The sequence below is a fragment of the Phascolarctos cinereus genome, unplaced genomic scaffold (genome assembly GCF_003287225.1).
Source record: "Phascolarctos cinereus isolate Bilbo 61053 unplaced genomic scaffold, phaCin_HiC Scaffold_4;HRSCAF=312, whole genome shotgun sequence".
NCBI classification, from domain to species: Eukaryota; Metazoa; Chordata; class Mammalia; order Diprotodontia; family Phascolarctidae; genus Phascolarctos; species Phascolarctos cinereus.
Genome location: NW_027555847.1, coordinates 294,597,402 through 294,619,698, shown reverse-complemented (window position 1 = coordinate 294,619,698; position 22,297 = coordinate 294,597,402). Strand labels below are relative to the sequence as shown.

Sequence of the window (22,297 nt, the reverse complement as noted above, 5' to 3'; positions counted from 1 at the left end):
CTCACTCAGCAATCTGTACACAGTCAGGCTACCAATTAGTTTAAGTTAAGATCAAAATTAATACAAAGCTAAAAGAAGAAATTTAAAAAATGAGAAAAAGATACAATATACAATTAAAACAACTTCAGCTTAACCTATTCAAACAAATTATTGGCACTAAAATGGGAAATGGATGAAGGAAAGGATATCCATATCATTTATACCAATTTTAAAAAGTGGTTTAGCTGACAAAAATCAATTGCCACAATGAGGGGATCAAAAAAGCCTAAAAACCACCTTAGTCAGCAAACATTTGACCGAGTTGCCAAGTGGAATGATACGGCATCCAAGGGCAACACTAATTTCAAATATAAACTTATTTGTTAAGTCTTAGAGAGAAGGATGATGGAAGATTATTAACAGTATTGTCTCATAAGGTTTAAGGAGAGCTTGGCAAGAGATCTAGCTAAGCATAGCCATCCCAAAGGCTTTTAGGAATTAAACTGGAAGGACTACAAAAACAGATGAAAGACAGCAAAGATCAATAAAGATTTTAATAATGAACTCTTGACCTTATCAAGGAAAGTAGAGCTACCACATCTGGCTTCTAATATCAGTCCCAGATGAGCTAATAGAGGAGTTGGATATGGATATAAAAAGAAGAAAAATGGGATAGCAGGTGATCTAGGCCAAGAGAGTATAGTAGTTCCAGGCTACAGATGACATGATTTTGAGAATGATTGATTGTTAAGGTATTTAAAATAAGGAAAAATCCAAAGATATGGGAAAAAAAATCTTGGACCTTATTAATAACAAAAAAGAGACAAGAAAAAGCTTCAACAATTCCTGATCCTATCCCTACTTTCTAATCTATGTAAACTTTTAATCTGCACATGCATCAAAGACAACCTTTGATGAGGGTATTAATAAGGACTAGGAAGGCTTTGATTTGAGTCAATCAAGCAATAGCCCAGCCCCATTGAAAGTAACTACTGTAATCAGATGAGAATACCTCTATTAAAACAATCACTCCTCCATGGCTAAAAAATCCTTGACCAGTTTGTAAGGAGTGAAAACCAGTGGATAAAGTGAAGTAACGCTACACAGGAGGTGTATTGGAATTGGCTCAGGAGATTTGGTAATGCTCTATGAAGCTTTGATAAAATAGCAAGTCAGTTCATAACTTGGCATTCAAGTACCTAACAGCTCTAAGCTTTAAGGTGAAAGCATCCTTTAAAGAGAAAGTGATTCCAATCAGCCCTCTAAATGGGGGATGAGTAAAACCTCTGTCTCCTCCCCTCCTTGATCAAAGGACAATCTTTGGAATTTCAGAGGTCAGAAGCTTTGGACTGCTCTTGGAGGTCCTGGCAGCATCCCAGGAACAGCAGTGACTGGCAGCAGTGTGTGCCCTGAGAGCTAAGGGTGAACTAGACATACTGAAGAAAGCCCAGCAGAAAGCTACATCATACGTGAGGGGATGGTCTTGAGGATTCCAATAAAAGGACCTCCACAGCTGTGAGTTACCCCTTTTTGCAACATGTATTCTCTTAGCGTGAGCTCACTTTCCCCTGGATTCTGTACGCACTTGAGGAAGAGTGTGTCACTGATTTCTGAGGGAAATATCTGTACCTCCTGTGCCTACACCTCTAAGTGGTATACTTCACCACCTTAGTAATAGCTAATTAAGTCCGACTTGACCAGTAATCACTGGAGGAAGCACTCCAATGGCTTATCAACTATATTACTAGAAAACCATCCCCAGTTAGGCATGGCCCCTTAGAATGATGGGAAGAAATAGCCACAGTCTGCCAGTGTGAATGGGGGTTGGGAGAGTAGCTCTAGAGTATTTGCTAAACTCAGAATACCAAATCATTACATATAATTGATACTAGGACATTTACTCTGTATGCCAAGAACTACAATTATCTCCACTATCACAATATTTTTCAGATAATTTATTATGTCCTAATTAAAACTCCATAGAATTGATCCTATATGATAACCTATTTGGTTCAGAAACCCAGGGCCTCCAAATCAGTTCTTAAAGATGCGATGTTTTATCAAGTCCTCTCCTGGCCACTCAAACTACAGGCAAGATTCAAGCAGTTAAGGAAATTGCAGGTTTGTATTTGCAAGTCGTTTTGTCTGGATATTATATGTGAGCCTCTCTGTGGTTGAGGAAAAATTGAAGGTACAAGTCTCTAAGATGAAAGGAACTAGCTCAGATAAGAGTCTATCCAAATTACAAACAGCAATTTCCTGAAACCTCTATATGTTCATATTTTGACCTAGATTGGAAAGTGAAGGGTTAGAATGCCGTAATCATCAACTATGAGAAAATCTTCGGAAAAAAATTATTTTTAGCCAGGTAGTCTGGAAATGAAAAATAAAAGCATATGCCCCTGATGTTGGTTACTTAATGTGTGCCACTCTCGATTAATCAGTAGAAATCATCACATGCCACTTACCTAACAGCTCAGGTTGGAACAGGAACCAAGGAGGAAAAGTATCTTTGTTGGAGCAGTCTTTTTCTTTTTAATTGCCCTACTTTCTCATACTTGTTTTAAGGGTTCTTTTTCATTTTGGGCAGCAAAATAAGAACATTGATAACTTAATACCTAATTCCAACCTTTTCAGAAATTTTTCAGATAATTTACTCAAAGTTCCTTTCTTCTTCTCCACCCCTCAGCCGCCACCCTAATCTCTGGCACACATGCACACAATTACAAGGTTAGCACCTCACTGGAACTCTCAGATCCTTGTTGTCCTCATCTACTAAAGCAGAGCTTGAATTAAGTCAGCAATTTTCAAACTTTTTGGTCTCAGGATCCTTTTATACTTATAAAAATTATTGAGGAACTCCTCCCCAAAAGAGCTTTTGTTTGTGTGGGCTATCCGTATGATATTTACCACACTAGAAATGAAAACATTCTGGTATTATTACAAAAATAGTCTTGACCTCAGATCCCTGAGGGTCTCTGGATCACAATTTGAGAGCAGTGATTTAAAGGATCTTTAAGGTCCCTTCCAACTCAAAATCCAGATGAGAGTATATGGGTAGCTTGGCTATACCTAGGCAATTTGGGAGTATTTAGTATTGCCTAACTGATTTACCAATGATTTAGTCTTCTATATAATAAAAACAACAATATTTCTGTGAATACATTTAGCTCTAATATTAGGTTATTACCTAGGGAAAGAATATTGATGAACAAACAACACTGATGAATGAAGCTAAGGTCATTATGAAGGTGACCTTCAACTTACGTAATGTCAGAGGAGATGATCCTACCCTGATTGCTTCACAGTATTTATTGTTCTCAGGGAACACACACAAGGGCAAGGGAAGTCACAAAGCTTTCCCGTGGGAAGTTGAATTAATAAAAATGAGAAACATTTCAAGTAGTTAAGAAAGAAAAGTTGCAAAAAGTTAGAAATTTTTCAGTGCTCTCCCTACAGAAGTCTAGTTCTCTTCTCACAACAATCCACTGATCTCCTCTCTTTGTGCATCTTTTCACATTCAGCTGGAACCAGAAAATCTGAGTTTGAATACCTGCTCAATCCTTGAGTAAATTAACTTCTCTGAACCTTTGTTTTTCTACCTGTAAAATGGGGGTCCTTTTATCTGCCCTCCCTACTTCATAGGACTGTTGTAAAGAAGAAATGAGGGAAGACATGCAAAGTACTTTGTAAACATTAAAGTATCCAAAAATTTGTGGGCGATTTGTCTTATGAAGGTCAAAGTGAATTTTAGAAATAAAACATTTAGTGAAGCGAGGCTAAGCACCAGACCCCACAAAAGCTGAACACAAAATTAAACACTTCTGCTAAAAATAACTCCCATAAAAATACAGTTTCAGGAAAGGTAAATTATCAAAGTATGCATTTACCCAATCATTTAAAATACCATAATTACATAGTCTGCTCATCAAAAGACTTTTAAGACTCATTAAAATCATAAAACAATTCTAATTAAATCCATATTTAAATGAAGTTTCTATAACTAACCTTCATGGTACTTTAAATCAAACAAAAAAGTTGTATAAAAGATCCAATTAATTGTAAGTTTTTGTAAGAATTAAAGCCTAATTACTCTATGATTAAGTTTCCCCAAAATGTAATCATCAATGGCTCTATTCAGAAGAATTGGCCTCCTGTACCACAGATGCCAGTGAGTATTATAGCTCTGGCTTTGACATCGGCAAACCTATTCATCTCAAATCAGCCCGACTGTGGAAACTTTACCTCCCACCCCCATGTACTGAAGATCTGAATGGAGAGGCCAAACAAAGAAGCATATTTTAGATAGATCTGTGTCTCCCTATCTATTGAGCTCTCTACCTGATTAAAGAGACTCATACACATCACCAAATTAAAAATCTTGTCATCAGAGCTGGTGTTGGGAACAATGGTCATTTCACAGATCCCAGCTGAGTGTGAAAAGATGCACAAAGAGAGGAGATTGGTGGTTTGTTGGGGGAAAGAGAACTAGACTTTCTGTTAGGAGAGCACTGAAAAATGTCTAATTCTTTGCAGCTCTTCTTTCTTAACTACTTGAAATGTTTCTCATTTTTATTAGCTCCACTTCCCACAGGAAAGGGGGGAAAAGCTTCGTGACTTCACTTGCCCGTGTGTGTTCTCTGAGAACAATAAATCCTGTGAAGTGATCAGGATAAGATCATCTTCCTATGTATGACATTACGTGAAGGTCACCTTCATCATCCTTGACTTCAATCATCAATCAGATGATGGAAAAACAAACATATCTTTCATTGTAGCTTCTTTAAAGAACAAATAGCAAGTCATTTGCTACCATCATATATTATAGTATAAATACAACAATATGATTTATCACATCTATGAAAATCTCATTTATTGTTTTACTACAAAGGAGAGAATCAAAAGGCATAGTAGAAAAGAGTACTTGGTTTAGAATCAGAAGACCCAAGATCAAGGCTGCCTCAGCCTGTGAGGGCCCTGATGGGTCTGACAGTCCTCTCCCCAGCCTCAAATCTTATGAGAATTATCCAAATAGGGGCATATCTCAGCTAACCTTCACTTACTAAATGTCTCCCCTGGGCTCAGAAGTAACTAACTGTGAGTAAAAGAGTATAACTATTAAGACTGTCATAACTTCCAGCTAGCATAAGAGAACTAATATTGTCAGGGACAATGACTCATTTGGGAAAAGAGGAGCAACTGCACCCTGCTCCAGCCTGAGCCTCCTTAGACCACCCCAGCATCACATGCTGGAAGGCGGCTTTTCTGCAGCAGCTTACCTGGTTTCAGCTCTCAAACTCTGACAGCCTGCCTGCACCTACGGTCTCTAGAAGACTTCAGCCACCTTCAGTGGACCAATGTAACTGCTGACTATGGACAGCTCCTACTCAGTGGGGCTTCATCCCCCTTTCCCAAAAGCTCCCTGCAAGTGTCCAGACCTGATGGAGTTTCACTTGATTGGTAATCACATCTAGAACCATCACCAACCTTGGAATGAACTGTGAGCAGGTACTAGAGATTGGGAGGAGGAATGCCACAGGGTTATGTCCCTCACAGACTAGTCTACAGTGTCTTAGGGTCACTAGAATGGCCACAAATGGAGGTAAAATACAATCCTGATATATAAACCTTTGATGGTATATCTAGAAAGAACTCAAGATGTTGCTGGTTCACAGGTGGTAAGTTTTCTTGTAGGTGACTTTCATGCTAATAAGACTTTCACCCTTTACCATTTGCTAAATGGGTGACCTTGAACAAATTAATTTCTCTAGGCTTTCATTTTCTCCTTTGTTAAAACGAGGATAATAATACCTATCACACTACCTACCTTACAGCACTGTTGTGAGGATCAAATAATAATTTTTGTGAAAATGTTTTGTAACCATGTTGTTGTTCAGTCTTTTCAGTCATATCTGACTCTGCATGACCCCATTTGGGGTTTTCTTGGCAAAGATACTAGAATTGGTTTGCCATTTCCTTCCACAGCTCATTTTACAGATGAGGAAACTGAGGCAAACAGGGTGAAATGACTTGCCCAGGATCACACTGCTAGTAAGTGTCTGAGGCCAGATTGGAACTCAGGAAGATGAGTCTTCCTGACTCCAGGTCCGGCACTCTATTCACTGAGCCACCTAGCTGCCCTTGTGACCATAAAAGCTATCTAATGTGTTATTATTATTAATAGCAATAATAGTAACACATAATTATTAATACCATTAGAAACTCTTTTGAGATAACTACTGTTTGATCCAGATACCTGTGTATCTGTGAAGGTTTTTGTTGAATGTATAGCATCTTGTGGCAGAAACATTTGATAGCTAGAATACAGAGGCTAATTCTCCCCCCAGCTAATGAGGCTTTTTTTCTGAACTTCTGAAAAGAGCTAAACTTTGAGTCTTGGTTAACTGTATGACTGATTACAGTTGCTGCATTATTAAAGTCCAACTTTCTGAAAATAATGTCCAAAATTACTAAGCTTGACTTATAATTTAGCTCAAAATCATAGTCCTTGGGCCCCCACTGATGTGTTTACATTTACTAGTCAGCTAGTGAACACAATTCAAAGCAAAGGCATTATATGAAGCAGTATAGTAAGAAAAGGAGCAGAGATAATCTTCATGACCTGGAGATTGAATCATATCAACTGTTCCCAGAAGGTATGTACCTATCCACTTCCCTAAGTCTCCACTGACCATACCTGTAATTTTCAGGGAAACATTAAAACAATACTTAAAATTATTGGATAGAGTACAATTACTGCATAAATAAGTCTACTTTCTGAAAAAGGAAAACGAAGTTCAAATCAAAGTCAATTAAAAGAAGAATAAAAGAGAAATTCACCCCAACTGGTCAGGGGTGATAGGAAGGAAGCACGCCATTGTTTTGCACTTGGCTCAAGTGGTGATGATAGTATACCATGAGGCCAATTGAATGCCCACCCCTCCCCCCATCCCTGTCCAGTGGTAGTTGGGGTCAGAACCCAAGCTTCCCCAGTAGTTATGGAGACTCTTTTGATCAGGTACTGAGTGTGGTTGCTGCCTTTCTGGCAATCCACCATAGCCAGATCCTGGGCCTCTCATATCACATCATCACCATCATCATCATCATCAATCATCATCATCATTGGTAGCATTTATAATGTTACTTTAAGGTTAACAAAATGCTTTACATATGTTATCTCCTTTGATCCTCACAACCCTGGGAGATGTTGTTGTTATGATCATTTTTAAGGTGAAGAAACTGAGTCTGAGAGATCTCAAATGACCTGCCTAGGTCACACAGCTAATAAATGTCTGAGGAATGATCTGAACTCAGGTCTTCTTGACTCCAAGTCAAGTGCTCTATTCATTGTGCCATCTAGCTGCTAGCAGCCTCACAGGCAGGGTGCTGTGCAGCTGAGGCCCTGCTAAAGGCCCTTCTAATGCACCCAGCTCAAGGGTGGGGCTACAACTCCAGCTTTTTTGTCTACCTCTGGTTCCAGTACCTACCATGTCCCTAGGGAGAGTTTTAAAGATATGGGGTATCACTACCATGTTTTCTCCTTCTCCTTTGGGAGGTATCATGTGCAGGGGAAAGATCTTGAATTGGGGATTTGGGTTCAAATCAAAGTTTTGACCTTGACCACATCTTGGTACGTTGGGCAGATTATTTAATCTTTCTGTATCTCAATTGTTTTTTCACCTATAAAATGGGGGGGGTTGGACAGAATGACCTCTAAGGTCCTTTCATTCTCTCAATCTATGATTCTATGATAGTGAGTGTAGCACAATATTTATATTACTTTGTACATACTTTTTATTATATGTTTAAGATTTTGAGTTACATAGCTATATTTATTATGATGGTTATAGTTATAATTACATACTTATTATAGTTCTTATCCCATATTTACTTTTTTATGAACATAAAAAGCGTCCTTGGGTTTTAAGCATAAACTTTATCTCCTAGAGCTGTTTTTTCTCTTTCTCTAACTTTCTAGCCACCCTACTTCTGTATCTGCCCTTCCTTTGTCATATTCCCCTACAAGCTAGCTCTCTTTTCTCTACATTCTCTAAGCAGATTCCAGCCGGCTAAGGGGCTTGGCATTAGCAGTTTGTCATTGTGCCCTTGGGTGGAGCGTTAATGTGCTACTCCGTCATTTCATTTGATCACAGCCACTGCTAAAACCAGAAGTGGATTGGGCCCTTCTGTGGACCTATCAGGCCTATAGGCAGTAGCAGACAGGATCAATGTCTATGTCCTGGGCTTTAAATTGAATGTCAAAGATTCTATTCTGCGTATTAAGTTGGATTTGGAAGTTGGGGAACTGTTTTTGGGTCAAAAAATAAGTGAAGTCCTCTTTGATTCTTCAATCTCTGCTGCACCTTTGCCAGTGCTCTAACTTCCCTCATCCTATGACTGCCCATCTCCGCCTAGTCTGTGTGTGGGTCAGAAGAGTGAAAAAGAGTGTTCTATAAGTGCTTACCATGTGTCAGGCATATGTGCTGGAGAGAAAAAAGAAAGGCCAAAACAGCTTAGACTTACAGGCTCCCTCATCTTTCTCCACTGGCAAACTACCATCAGTTGTTGTTTCTGGGACATTACTTCTATGAAGGTCTATTCCTGGAAAGTGACCTTGAACCTCTGGAAAGGTCAACTTCAAGGAAGAAGGGTGCTATCACTTCACCAATGAACAAATGCACACAAAAGTATTTATTGAGGCCTACTAAGTGCATGGTATTCTATCTGCTATGGGGTTGGAGTGGGGGAGTGGGGGAAGGGAAAACTTACAAAAGAAGTAGAAGATGTGATATAATCTGTACCCACAAGACACTTTCAACCTTATTGATGAGAAAAAATCATCCAGAAGGTGGTATAATGGAACATGGTGCAGGAAAGAATCTTAGAGGTTCAATCACCTCATTCTATAGATAATGAAACTGAGGTCTAGAGAGGTCAAATGTTGTTCAATGACTCAAAGGTAGTGCAAGAAATAGAGAATAAGATAATCTATGATGAAATGCTAATTTTGATGTAAGACTGCAATAGGAATTAGACTATGGAGAGATCAATGTGGCCTGGAGCCATTAGAGGAAGTTCACTGAAGGAGGTAGGACTTGTTAACTGGTCCTTGAGTGATGGGAAGGATATGGAAGAGTGGAAAGAAGGAAAGGCACACAGCATAAACAAAGGAAGAAATGAGGATGCTTTTTAGGAGTGGACAATGAGGACATCAACCTAACAGAAGGAGAAGGTGCTGGGGAGGTAAGGTGGAAGCAGCTTATGGAGGGCATTTAATTGGGCCAGGAACTACCATAGCAGGAGCTCTCCGGAGCAATATTCTGGACCAAGTCAAATCCAGGTCAGTCCAATGATTCAGGCTTAGGGTTGGAATGCAAAGACACTTTTCTGGATCAAAAAGCAATAAAAAATGACTTTACATTCTTTCCCAGTTTAGTTCTCTCTCTGGTCATCTCACTAGCCATACTCACCTAGGGGTTATCCCACCCTGGGGCCTGCTCTCCTAACTGGTGAGTCCCTGGGCCCATCACTATATCTTGTGGAGCCCCAGACAGTTTTTGCTTCATTCCCAGCTCAACTCACTCTCCAGACTGATTGACCTCCTCACTAACCTTGCATACCTCCCTCTGCCTCTCTCTAGCTCCCTTTCCCAACTCTACATAGGGTTTTATTATAATATAATAATTATAATATAAATTATATAATATAATACAATGTAATATAATATTGTTAGAATATAAGCTCCCAGAGAGTAGGGACTATCTTGTTCTCTTGAATTTGTAGCCCCAACACTTGGCACGGTGTTTGATATAAAGTAAGCATCTAATAAAAAAAAATCTATAATAAGCACTTAATAAATAAATAAATAATCCATCCATCCATCCATCCAACCATCTACTAATAATAAAGGATTAAAACTTCCCAGGGTTAAAAAAGATAGTGGTTCATACAAGGTTACTCCCTTTTGTCTCTGCATTCACCCCTGCCACTGGTCACTTCACATTGGCCATTAGAAATCTGTTAAAATCTCTAACATCAATGACACACTGGTTCCCCTTACATTGAACCTTTTATGCCTCCAGTGGTAAGGAGGCCAAAATCATGATAACCTTCAAAATAGTCTTCCTACCCTTTAAAGGGAAACCAGTATAGTTTACACAAAATAGGTGCAATTTAATATAGGTATTGTCTCCCTGGGCCCAATAGACTTGCCTCTACTCCTTCCAGGGCATGATTTCTGTCTCCTTTTGCTCAAGAATGTTGATTGTCAATTAAGTTGTTCTATTTATCCTATCAAAGTGGTTTTAAAAAATATGAATTCTTAATCAGTGGGGAACCCTATTCCTCTGATAAATAAGTCTATGGCACTTATAAGATATGGCAGTGCCTGGTATGGATGCACAACAAAATACTTAGTGGCCCTTTGTACCTGAAGTTGATGCTTCCAGCAACATTATAGCTTTCAGATGTGGCTGTGGATGAAATGACCTATGTGTGACCAACCTCTCATTTCACCCTGTTATTCGACCTTAAGATAAAAGCCTCTGGCAGCAGAGTCTTCTGCTGTTGCTGACTCTGCTGGCCAGCCTCACTGACAATCAGCATGATAATTTCTTTCTAACCTAGGCTTCTTTGATTATGGAATAATGGCATATGTGACCTGTAATCTTTATGAGCTCAATTTCAAGTGTGATCACTGAAATGGCATGTAATGTTTTTGTTAACTCTGGAGTTTCTTGTTGAAGTCACTGATTTTGATTTCAGAATTCCTATCATCCTACTTCATATATTTACTGTCTTAGCTGAATATTAGCCTGGGCAGCACTGTGTTCTAGTGTTTAGAGGGTTTAGTTGGCCTAGAAAATCATCTTCTAAGTCCATAGGTTCTGGGTTCAGATTCCACCTCTGACATATACTGGCCATTTTAGTGCTCTGGGCAACTTTTCTGAGACCACAAATTGCAGAGAAAGTGACAACTTGCATTGGTAAATGGAGTTACCTCATCTGGGAGTTCTCTGTACCAGTGAAGTCAGATCTAGTAATTATCTGTATGAATTCTCATCTAGGAGCAAGAACGTTCTCATACCCAAACACACAAGAAAGTTCCTAATTACCAACAAAATTACTGCAACTCACAGAAACAAAACATTACATGCCATTTCGGTGATCCATACTTGAAATTGAGTTCATAAATGCTTCAGTTTACAGAAACAGGCAGACCTTCCTGAACCCTCCCAGTGATTAATTAGAAAGCCTGTCTTACAGATTTTTCTCTCAGGTGTAGTAACCTTGTAGCCCTCGCCATTAAGAACTAATAAATAAATGCTTGGCTAAGCACAAACAGGTTGGTAGGCAGTGAGAAAGAGTGATGAGCCTAGTTTTTATGCAATGTGCTCACCCTGTCATTTTACCTTGGAGGACAAAAAAATGCAAAACTCAAACTTGCAAATGCGAACTGCACTGAGCATTTTTTTTAAAGTGCTAAGAGTCCTCAATGTGGGTGTTTAAACAAGGCAAGAATTTAAAAGGTTCTTAATGAGCAAAATGTGGCAAACTGTTGATGAAACAATAGTTATCTTGCAGAATAGGCTCTTACTAAATAAAAATTCAGACAATCAGTCAAATATTTATAATATCACAATTAAACAAAAGATACCTAGCACTAGCATGTCCAGAGGGTGGAGAGGGAATGCTAAACATTTATTCTTTTAAGAAATAAGATGCTTTTCAACTACTACCAGTAAACACAAAGTAAATAGTTACCTTCAAGGAGGACAAGGCTATCCATTTAGCAGATGCTCCACAGTATAAAAATATAACGAACATTTGCTGATTCGCACACATATTGTCGATTACCCATCATATTAAATATAGCACCTCATCTCCTGACTGTATGTATTATGGTAATAAACCTGGATAACTGCTGATTCCTTCCATCATCCTCTCTTTTTAGATAAACTTTGAGAAATAATATGACAAGCTGGGAGCTTCCTCATTCTTGAAAATGATATCATAATCTTAGCATTTTCAGCTGCTATCCTGAAAATTTCTTAAAGTTAACCACATTAAGGTTTATTACTACATTATGAAAAAACCATCCAGTTAATTCAGTCAATAATTTAATCAAACTAGTTGTTTATAGACAAAACATGTGGATAATTGAGTAAATTTCTGACTGAGTTGACTGAATATAGACACAGCTTAAAGAATCTTTAGGTCGGTGACACGTGATTAATAGACTGCTGTCTTACAAAATCCAGGATATAGCCTATGAGTCAAAATAAATTGTTGACAGATATCATAGTGCCAAGGTGTGATATGTAAATATCTCCAATTTGCATTTTCCTGAGCTCCTACCAAGTGGCAGTTGCAGAAGAGAAGGCTTTCCAGCCAGGGGGTGTTCCTTAAGAAACCCAAACGGCCATTTGATGGCCAGGAGACAAAGCACATTCCTAAAGAACAATGAATAGCCTATATGTTCCATTTTCTCACTAAGAGCCCAGGTCCACATCAAAACTGTGCCCCAGAATGTAGCAGTCCAGAAATCACTTGTAGGTATAGCATGACTCCTGTACCTTGAATGAGAAGTCTCTCTCTCTCTCTCTCTCTCTCTCTCTCTCTCTCTCAATCAGGGTTAAGTGAGTTGCCCAGCCACTAAATGTCTGTGGCCACATTTGAACTCAGGTCCTCCCTACTCCAGGATGGGTGCTCTATCCAAGGCGCCAACTAGCTGCCCCAGAAGGCTAATTCTCTATGGGTTAGAGAGAAGACCTTGTATAAACTATACAGTATTTTGCATTATTCTCAATAAAATGCTGTGTTTCACTGTCAGAGATAAAATTTTATTTTAATAAATGCAAGAAAATAGAGACTTCCAAGGTGAAACGATAAGCTCTTCATGGGTAGGGAAAAGATCTTTGACTTCCTTTGTAATTTCAAAGGTTGTAACACTGCCATAAGCAGCAAAGTTGGCATATTTTCCCCTTCTGCAGGAAATTCAGTCCTAGCCCTCCCCAGTCCCATCCTCCTTTGTTCTCCCTTTCCACTGTTCCCCAGGCACCTATCTCTATTATTTCATTAATTCCCTTTTATATTACATCACTCTTTTCGATACCTTGGTCCCTATAGACACTTTTGGAACTCCACCCAGTCTAGATTCTTGTTGCTATCACCGATGGACCTCCAGGTCACCACTGCCTCCTCCCTAATTAAGCTCAATAATCTTGATTCACAGTTTACTCTCCCTGGCCCCTACTTCCCAATGCAACTTCTGCTCCTTTTGAACACTCCTGAATTTCTCAGCCTCCACAATTTCTATGACCCTACTCCAGTGTACCGAAGTTACCACAGGAGCAGACATATCTTAGACACTGACCCTCTTCTCTCTCCGCCCTCATCACTCAAAGCAATTTGCCCAAGGATCAGAATCCCATCTTATTTTGTTCTCACAGTTTTTATAGAATTCAATCCGTCCCTCCTCCCCCTCCCCCAACTCTGGTTTTATCAAATTGCTTCTGAATGCCACTGAATTAAACAGTACTGTGTACCCAGTCACCAAATGGAAACTTCCTTTGGTTTGGTTTTATAATTTGTAGAGGAAACTTGGTGTCAAGGACAGTACTAGGCTTGGAGTCAGGAAATCTGAGTTCAAATGCTGCCTTCTGACTCTTATTAGCTGGGTGACTCTGGACAATCTCTGAATGCCTCAGGTAATTCTCTAGGACTTATTTACTAAGTCACAGATGGCTTGGAATCTGCACAGGTTTGGAGACCTCTCACATTAGTGTGATCACATGTCCTTCATGTAAAACATTAAACATTTCATATTTTACTATGCCTACTGGGGAAAGAGCACAGGATGTGAAACCATACATTCCAGTTCTGATACTTAGAAATGCCATGTTGTTGATCACCTAACCTTCCTGGGCCCCGGGTCCCTAATATACCATATGGTGACAGACTTGATTTTTAAGGTCTCATTAGGCTATAAATCCTATGATCCTGGGGACAAGATCAACCAGAAGCAGAAGTATTCTAAGTAGCTTTAAATTATTTTATTTGGTGTTCACTTTATCATCCTTGATAACACTGTACATTCTCTTTCCTCTATAGCAGGATCCTGGATTATAATAAGCCCCCTTGGTATTGCTTCAGATCTCAACTCTCTAGGGTAAGTATTTGTACAGAAAGCCACTAAAGAAACTCATCACCATGAAAAACCAGTATCTAGACAGCTTCATGAATTCCTTATTCATTTGAGAATCTGGTTCAAAATTATTTTGGTGGGTCTCTGCAATCTGCATCATGAACCCTTCCATTCTCTTCTCTCTTTCTATTCTTACTGCTTATTTGCTATACTCCTTGAGGTTATCTGTAACAGGAGTTCTTAGAATTTGGATGGGAACAAATGACATTCTTATTTCTCCATAATCCTACATATTTTGCTTGATTCACTCAAAAGCATTATTCTGACCATGGGTTCACAGGGTTTATTAAGACTGCCAGAGCAATCCATGATACACAAAAGGTGAAGAACTTTTCATAACATCTTGCCTTTAGGCAGAACAATTTGGGGACTACTCATCTCACTCCAACAGACTCCCTAAAAGATAAAAAATGATTCTGAAAATGGAATTAATAAAAATGAATTGGAAATTAAAAAATGAAAGAGAATTAAAGGGAACTAATTTTTTCTTCCTTCTAAAACAGATTTTATAGCATTTCTCCTCCAGTGGGAGAATGAATTTTTCCCCCTGTATTGCCACAGCATTCCCCTAAAGTGAAGTGTGCATTTCAAGGACAGTATCTTTTCTTGTTATTTATTTTGAAATGATTGCATTTGTTGTTATGCTGGGGGTTATTGTGTTTCTCTTACTCACCAATTCAGGAATTGGCTCAGCAATGTTCTTTCCTCCTAATTATGGTTGAGTTCTATCTAAAGGTGTTCCCCAGGTACTTGTGGCCAAGGAACTTCATTCAAATAAAAGTGCAGTATCTCACCCAGATCTATTATAATAATCAACTGAGTGGAAGGAGAGTCTAGCGAGATTACTAAACTGCTACAGAAACATTTACCAAGTGGATGGTCCCTGAAAAGCACTAGGCAAGTCAGTACTGAGATAAGCTTAGGAGTCAGAAAAAGGGGAGAAAACTCTCGGCTTGTCCAAAGCTAAGCTTTTCCTCTTTCTCAACTTCTCCAATCAGCCCTGCTTGTCTTTAGTCTACCTGAGTTATCTTTGGCACTGAAGCTCAATGGTAGGTGTTTTGTAAGATCATGTAATTGTAACGTTTGTAACTAAAGACACTGCAGTAGATAAAGGGCTAGTCTCACGACTAGAATTGCTTAAAAAAAAACCAACCCAAAACTGAAAACTGTAACCAGAACATTCCTGACTACCCTGAAGAAATATTGTAATCCACAGGTATCATTCCTCTCTTTCTTATCTATAAGGGCAATGAGTCATTAGTGAGATAAATATTATTGAAGCAGTTTCTTCTTTGATACTTCGATGGCTCCATGAGCTCATCCATGTAGGTACTTCCTTCTACAGTACAGGTCACAACTCATCCTTGTCCTTTTCCCCTCTGGGAATTCTTCTGCATGTCCTACAAATCCTACAGGTGTGAATCTGCTGCTGTGCAGCTTAGTGAAACTCAAAGCTTTAGGGAAACTCAAAATTCTGGTTACCTTTTTATAGTTTCTTGATATTGTGTGCCCACCAGTGGGGCATGTGGGCTCTCCTTTGTGTGTTTGAAAGAGCAATACCTGCCAGATAGAGGGGTATGCTGGAGCCAGCTAGTATTGTCCTGGCAGGGCTGATTCTTAAATTTTCAGTGTGAGCAGTTACACCTGGGAATTTGGCAAACACTACACATCAAGGCTTGATTTAGTGTTTCGTTGATTGTCTCCTTGAGAAAGCGATGGTGAAAATGTTAATGATGCAGATTAAATTTAAAAGTGTGTTCTAAGTATACCACCCCTCTTCCCCCCCAACCTCCAAGATAGTAAACATTTACTAGTAAACACCTGACACTAGGGTGGTTTTTTTCCTTATAAAGTACTGAGACTGTCCTCAATTGGATTAAGACTGGCTGTAGATGTCATTTCTGGTAGCATAAATGCAAAAAGTCAGTCCATGGGATTGACCCAGGAACTTCTCCCTCAGGTTTCTCATTTCATTCCTATTTTGAACCCAAAGAACTGGACGAGCCTGAGTCAGGTTTGACCTACAGTATTTGACATGGCCACCAGGATTGTCTTAGAGTGGCTTTTGTGGACAGGTCAAAAGGGTAACACAGAGGAAAGTAAGACCCTGGTGACCCTCCATTGTGGAAGTGCTTCAGGGGCCGTGGGCTGCATATTGGGAGGGATCTATTTCCCTTGCTTCGGGAGAATCAGAAAGCAAATTGTGTGTGGGCATTCAGCAACTAGAGACAGATGTGAATGTATTCTGTTTCTATAAGAACCATGCCCTGGAGATGAAAAATGCTACAAACAGTTGTGCATTTAATTCACATCCTCTTAAAATTTGGGGTCAACAGTGAATTCCAGGCCTGCTAGTTGTGCTGGGCCCTCCTTCCAAATTGGAATTTGAGATTTTCTCCATTTGAGAGGACATAGGGAAGTGTGCCCTGTGGACTGTGTTGAGACCCTTTGGTTCGGCACTTGGGGAGGCATTTGAAAGGATAATGCTTAATCCTCCTAATAGTCCAGGGGCCTTTCCAGAATTAGAAATGTGGACATACATGCCAAATGAAGCTCCAAGGAAAGGGAAGGAATGGGGCGTGTGTATGTGTGGAGCTGCACCAGCTTAAAAAATTTAAAAGGAGAGACAGCTTCTTCTCTCACTGTAACTATAAACTGTAACTTGCTTGTCCTCTGGGACAGTGAGGGGCCCCTGACACAGGTCCTAGAATCGGGGGAGAGAAGAAGCATCTATACCAAGTTCAGGTTGGCCCCAGGAAGCAGGGCCTAGCCTTCAGGGGCAGAATGCAGCAGAGTGGGCAGTGGAATAGGGCCCAGCCCACTGAGCAGTGGCATGAGCAGTGACAAAGGCAGAACTAGCATATAGTCCTTTGCCTACTAGATGGAACTGAGGGGGACCCCACTATGATGAAGTGCCCAGTGGTCATTAGACAACTCTAACAGTCACAGACAATCCCAAGGGCTTGGAGGAACAAGGTTCTGAGGTCTTGCTTTCCAATGACAGGGGAGTACCCTCCCCATCCCCATGCCCAAAGAAGAGAGACAGTCCCTGCCTAGAGGCTTCTAATAGAGCAAAGATCGGGTATTTCCTGCCTCTCTCCTCCATGGTAGAGGGAAGTCCTAGCTGGTGAGTTGGTGAACGGTGAGTGGGTGGGCAGTCTAGATAATGACTACCATGTACCAGGAAAGGCTGCATTCAATGACCTCTTCATGACCTTACTATAGAAGATGTTGAGCCGTGATGATGAGTAGTGCCTACGTTGTCATTTACACTGTAGCCCTTGTGTTTATGTGGTGCCTCTTCTCATCAGGGGGACAGCTAGGTGGTGCAATGGCTAGAGTGCTGCGGCCTGGAGTCAGAAAGATTCTTCTGAGTTCAAATCTGGCCTCAGACACTTACTAGCTGTGTGCCACTGGGCAAGTCACTTAACCCTGTTTGCCTCAGCTTTCTCATCTGTAAAATAAGCCAGGGAAGGAAATGGCAAATTACTCCAGTATTTCTACCAAGAAAACCCAAATAAGGTAATGAAGAGTTAGACATGATTAAAAACAACCTAACAACAACAAAAACTTCTCATCATTACCACATTACATTAGATCTACTATTAACTTCAAAGATTTAGCATTATTTACCACATAGACCAGATCATTAAGATGCTGTACTCAGTCCTTTCCGAAGACAAAGACGGAAAGAGGAGCCTGGAAATTCTGAAGGTCTTTGTTCTCCTCCACGTTCTGTCATTCCTTTAAGGAGTCATTACACTGCTTTTTGTTTGTTTGTTTGCTATCTTTCTGTTTTAGGTTCCCTGCCCCCTAATGGTACCTATGCCTGACTGCTTATATTTTTGAGATTAGAGCTGTCAAATAATGGTTCTAAAGACATTTAAGTAGTAAGTGGTCCAAAGTTGTCAAACCAGATTAAAATGTAATTGGAAAATGTTTAACAATATAAAGAAAAATCTACTACTACATAGATAATGTTAATTTGTGGTTTTCTAAGCCAATTTGCTGCAACAAGGGTTTTCTATTTGAGTTTGACACCACTGTTCTAAAGACCATTAGGATCTTGCCACCAAGGTATGGGGTGCATACCATGAACCAAGGTACAGGGTAGGAACAATATCTGACATACAGACAAGGCTAGTTTTTCCTTTAAAAGTATTGAGACCATCCTCAAAATAGTTGGCTTAGGTGTTTAAGGCTGTTGACATGGCTTCTTGGTAGCCTAAGGACAAAAGCCAGTCCATGAGGAGTCAGGAATCTCTTCTTCAGGCTTCTGACTACCAGATCATCCATCACATGCAATACAGAGGCAGGGAAGCTTTGCCAGACTAGATCAATGTAGTATCCTTGTTGAACAGCCTTTACTTCTATGGGTAAGTAAAACTAAGAGTATCATATTTTATTTTAGTTTTAAACTTGAGGACCTGAGCCAGAGCTGACTTAACACACCTTGTTTTCATTGTATGACTGACCCATACTATTTTCTGATCATATATCTCTTCAATGATATCATTTACATCACTTTTGTTGCTCATTTCATAGTTGTTAATGTATTATAGCCTTCTCATGGCCACCATAGGCTTCTCTAAGCAATTCAGAAGCAAACACATTAAAGAAACACAATGGTCTTCCTAATATCTATATGACTCATTAAAGTCATTCAGGCAAAAGGAAAGGGTTTTTGGAAGAAAGTAAGCCCGAGGAGCCATACTATTTTGAAGAATGCCCAGCCTGCTGGAGGTTCTCTTTTGCTTTAAACTATTAGCTACCTTGCACACAGAAGGGTCTACAGGGGAAATGCTTCCCACCCCTTGGATAAGGCTGACTCCATACCTTTAGGTCATGAGATACAAAGATACAGTATACATCTTAAGGCCAATAATCTTATAAATAATTAAAACTGCAATTTAAATGAATGTCATAATGGAAAACTGGTGGCCACATGCTAGACTATAGTATGCTTCAGTGTCACAGTTTTTGTGATTTTACCATGAAGATCTGAACTATTTGCATACAGAAGTAGTTTGTAGAATTTACTTCAAGATAATTTATTTTTAAAGATGAAAATATTTTCTACTTTCTTTGCTATCTGAAGGGCTCAAAACATTAGCAGACACCTTTTCAAGGTAAATAGTATTAGTCAACTCTAGAAAACTTAAAGTAAATAGATATCCTATGACCATACAGAAGAAAACAGAGCTCATGTCCCTTTAGTCACAAGGCTAAAAGACAACTGAACATGAATTTAAATCTAAATCTAGCATTGCTTACAGATGATGTAACTCTACCTACCTATTTCATTGACTTGAACATATCAAACACTAAAGAAACATTTATTAAGTCAATCAACAAATACATATTTGAACTGGTTTTTGTCATCAAACATTACTTTATTCTTTGCAAATCTGTTTATGTGAACTTAGGATATGGTTTCTTATATTTCTTACGACAGGAAAATAAGTAAAGCTCTTATAAGAAAGCCCTGTCATTAAAGCATTTACACACACACATCCCTCAACTGAAATATTCTGTTCAAGGTATTCTAAAAATCTTTCTTGTATCAAAACATAATATTCAAAAAATAAGTTGTGCATGACTATAATATTCTGCCTAGTTGGAACAGTCTGTATTCTGAAACAGCATGAGATGTCAAATTCTAAGCACATCAGTGGGCCTGAGTAAAAAGAAATTTAAATAAGAGATGAACTATGCTGCTCAGTGGTAAGAAGCACATATATTTAATTTGACCTGTCAGTGGCAAGTTGAACGGGGTGTGCCCATGCTTACATAAATCTTCATGCTGCTTTTACTAATTAACATCTGTAGAAATCTTAGGAAAATTTTCAGCAGGGGTGATGCTTTACTCTGCCAGTTTATAATTCATTTTCCTTCTAAGCATTTTACTCTGCCCAGACTTTTGCGGTCATAATTACATCCTCGAATTTTTGACAACATCACTGCATTTTTAATCTTTTTGGTGTTTCTTAATTTTGAACTCTGCGTTTTGACAGCTCAACCCTGTTGATTAATGCCTTGTAGGAACCCCTATATGGCCTGCCTGGTAGCGATCTCATTTTGTGCCGGAATGCCTGGGCTGCTATGTTGAACTGATTCACCACCCAGGTGGCTACATTTGGACTAAATGAGCTGTGAAGGGTTTCATCTCTGCCCATCACAGTCTTCCTTCCTGGAGCCCCACAGTATGCAGCCACTGCTCCGACATGATTTGTCACAACCCATCAATAGAAAATAAATTATTGCCATTCTCACTTGTCAATGGGCTTGTCTTCACTTCAGCTGGCCTAATGATTGGAAGCTCAAAGGGAACATTTCCAGTCTTTGTGGAGCATGATTATGACTGAGCACGCTACTCCCCTATGCATCTTGGCCAGTAAAAACATGCAGGGAAAGCAAATTAATTGGATGTTTTGCGCCGATGATTAGAACATTACACGTGAAGACTAGAGAAGCTTCTATTCAGCAGACAAGATTAGTTCAGTACTGACTTCTATTTGCTTACTGTGACATTAGCAGTAACTGCTTCATTCAAGGTTACAACATTTATTGTGGCAGAAGAAACCAGTCAGAATGTAATGATGCTTTATACCTTTAAGCTCATAAGAATGATCCTGGTAAAAATCAAAAATCTCTCAGGGAAGGAAGCAAACAAGAAGATGTAAAAGAAAACTCATCAAATGACTTTAGATTCACCCTTATGTCTAGCACTTTTGAAAATCATATTTGTTGGAAACCTATCCAAGAGATAGATTTGCAGGATGCAGAGGTGGTAATTGTGTTAGTTCAGTAGACAAAGAATAAAAAACCCCGAAAGAGCAACAAGAAATAGTAGGTGACACCTTTCATGGAACTAACTAAAAATGAGCCTGCTTTCAAAAAACCTCATTCTTTTCTTTAGGCCACAGAAAGGAGGTAAAGCAAAAGATACATTGGCAGGGCATCAATTCAGACCTCATAATTAAATTCAGAGATACTTAGATCAAAGGGGAAAGGTATAAAAAAAAAATTAGGTCCATGGTATGGATTTGAGTTTCTTTGTTAATAGCTTTGTCTGGATCACAATGACAAGAGGTTTTTATCTATCAGAATAAAAAAAAAACAGAGAATTAGTGCACAGGATAAAGGTTCAATGCCTTAAATCAATTATTTTAGCCAGGATAGTGTTATAAGTATCAAAAACTAAATAACTAATGCCTCTTCCAGAGTAAAAAGGAATTAAATTGTTTTGTTCCCATGGCTGCCATTTGCTATAAGTTGGTGTGACAAACTAGCACCATGTCTTATAGAAGACCTGAGGTTTCTTTTTCATGGTCCCCATAGGGGTGGAGGGAGTGAAGAGAAAGGATTTTCTCCTCTTGAAGGCTGAGTGCCAGGGTCCCAGACTTGCTCTCTATGAGAGAATTGAAAGTATAAAGATGCACTTTATTGAGCAGAAATTCCTGATGCTAACTTAACTCAAGGTGGAGGGGGGAAGACTTTCCCCATTCCTAATCATTGTCTTGGCCTGAAACACCTCCATTTTTCAGGGAACCCTGCTTTTCTCCTCTTATGAGGCAGTAGCATCTGGGCCTAGGGTCCGATGAGGTTCTTCAGCCTGATTGGCATGTGCCTATCTCTTCTGTATCAGTTTTTTTCAAAGCCCATGCTTCCTGTCTGAGGGATGCCTCAACCTCTAAGCTCATTTGTTCTTACCCAGTGGCTTCCAGGTCAGTCTCTTTTCTCAAAGAGTTAAGCGCTTGACTCCCAATCTTTCTCTTAATCCAAGTTCTGATCTCATTCCTAATGGTCTCAATATAAATCAAACAGCCCCCTGGTGCATCAGCCTCTTCAGCTCTGATGATCTGTACCTTTGATCTCCCCTCAACCACAAGGAGGGATGGTCACATCCTTGATATTATCTCCCATAACTGCTCAGCCTCTATGATCCAGAATTCTGAAATTCCTCTCAGACTGTACCCTCTTATTCTTCTTTTTCTTGCCTTACCACTCCCAACCCTGGTCTTTATCCTCACTGTAATCTCTAATCACTCCATCCCTCTCTGTTTTCCTAGCCCATCAGCCCTGCTCTTAACTTCCCTCTCCTCTCTTTCT

At 39.5% G+C, this 22,297-nt stretch overlaps 1 protein-coding gene and 1 long non-coding RNA gene across 4 annotated transcripts in view; one reads left to right on the top strand and one right to left on the bottom strand.

The window, feature by feature from the left end:
• KIAA0825 (KIAA0825 ortholog) overlaps window positions 1-22,297 on the bottom strand; it is a 523,965-nt gene that overhangs the window by 57,870 nt on the left and 443,798 nt on the right. The gene's annotated exons all lie outside the window — the stretch shown is intronic.
• LOC110223293 (uncharacterized) lies at window positions 1,298-20,457 on the top strand. The gene is made up of 3 exons (XR_002328654.2): window positions 1,298-1,494; window positions 14,092-14,149; window positions 20,228-20,457. It is a non-coding gene; the product is annotated as an uncharacterized LOC110223293 (long non-coding RNA).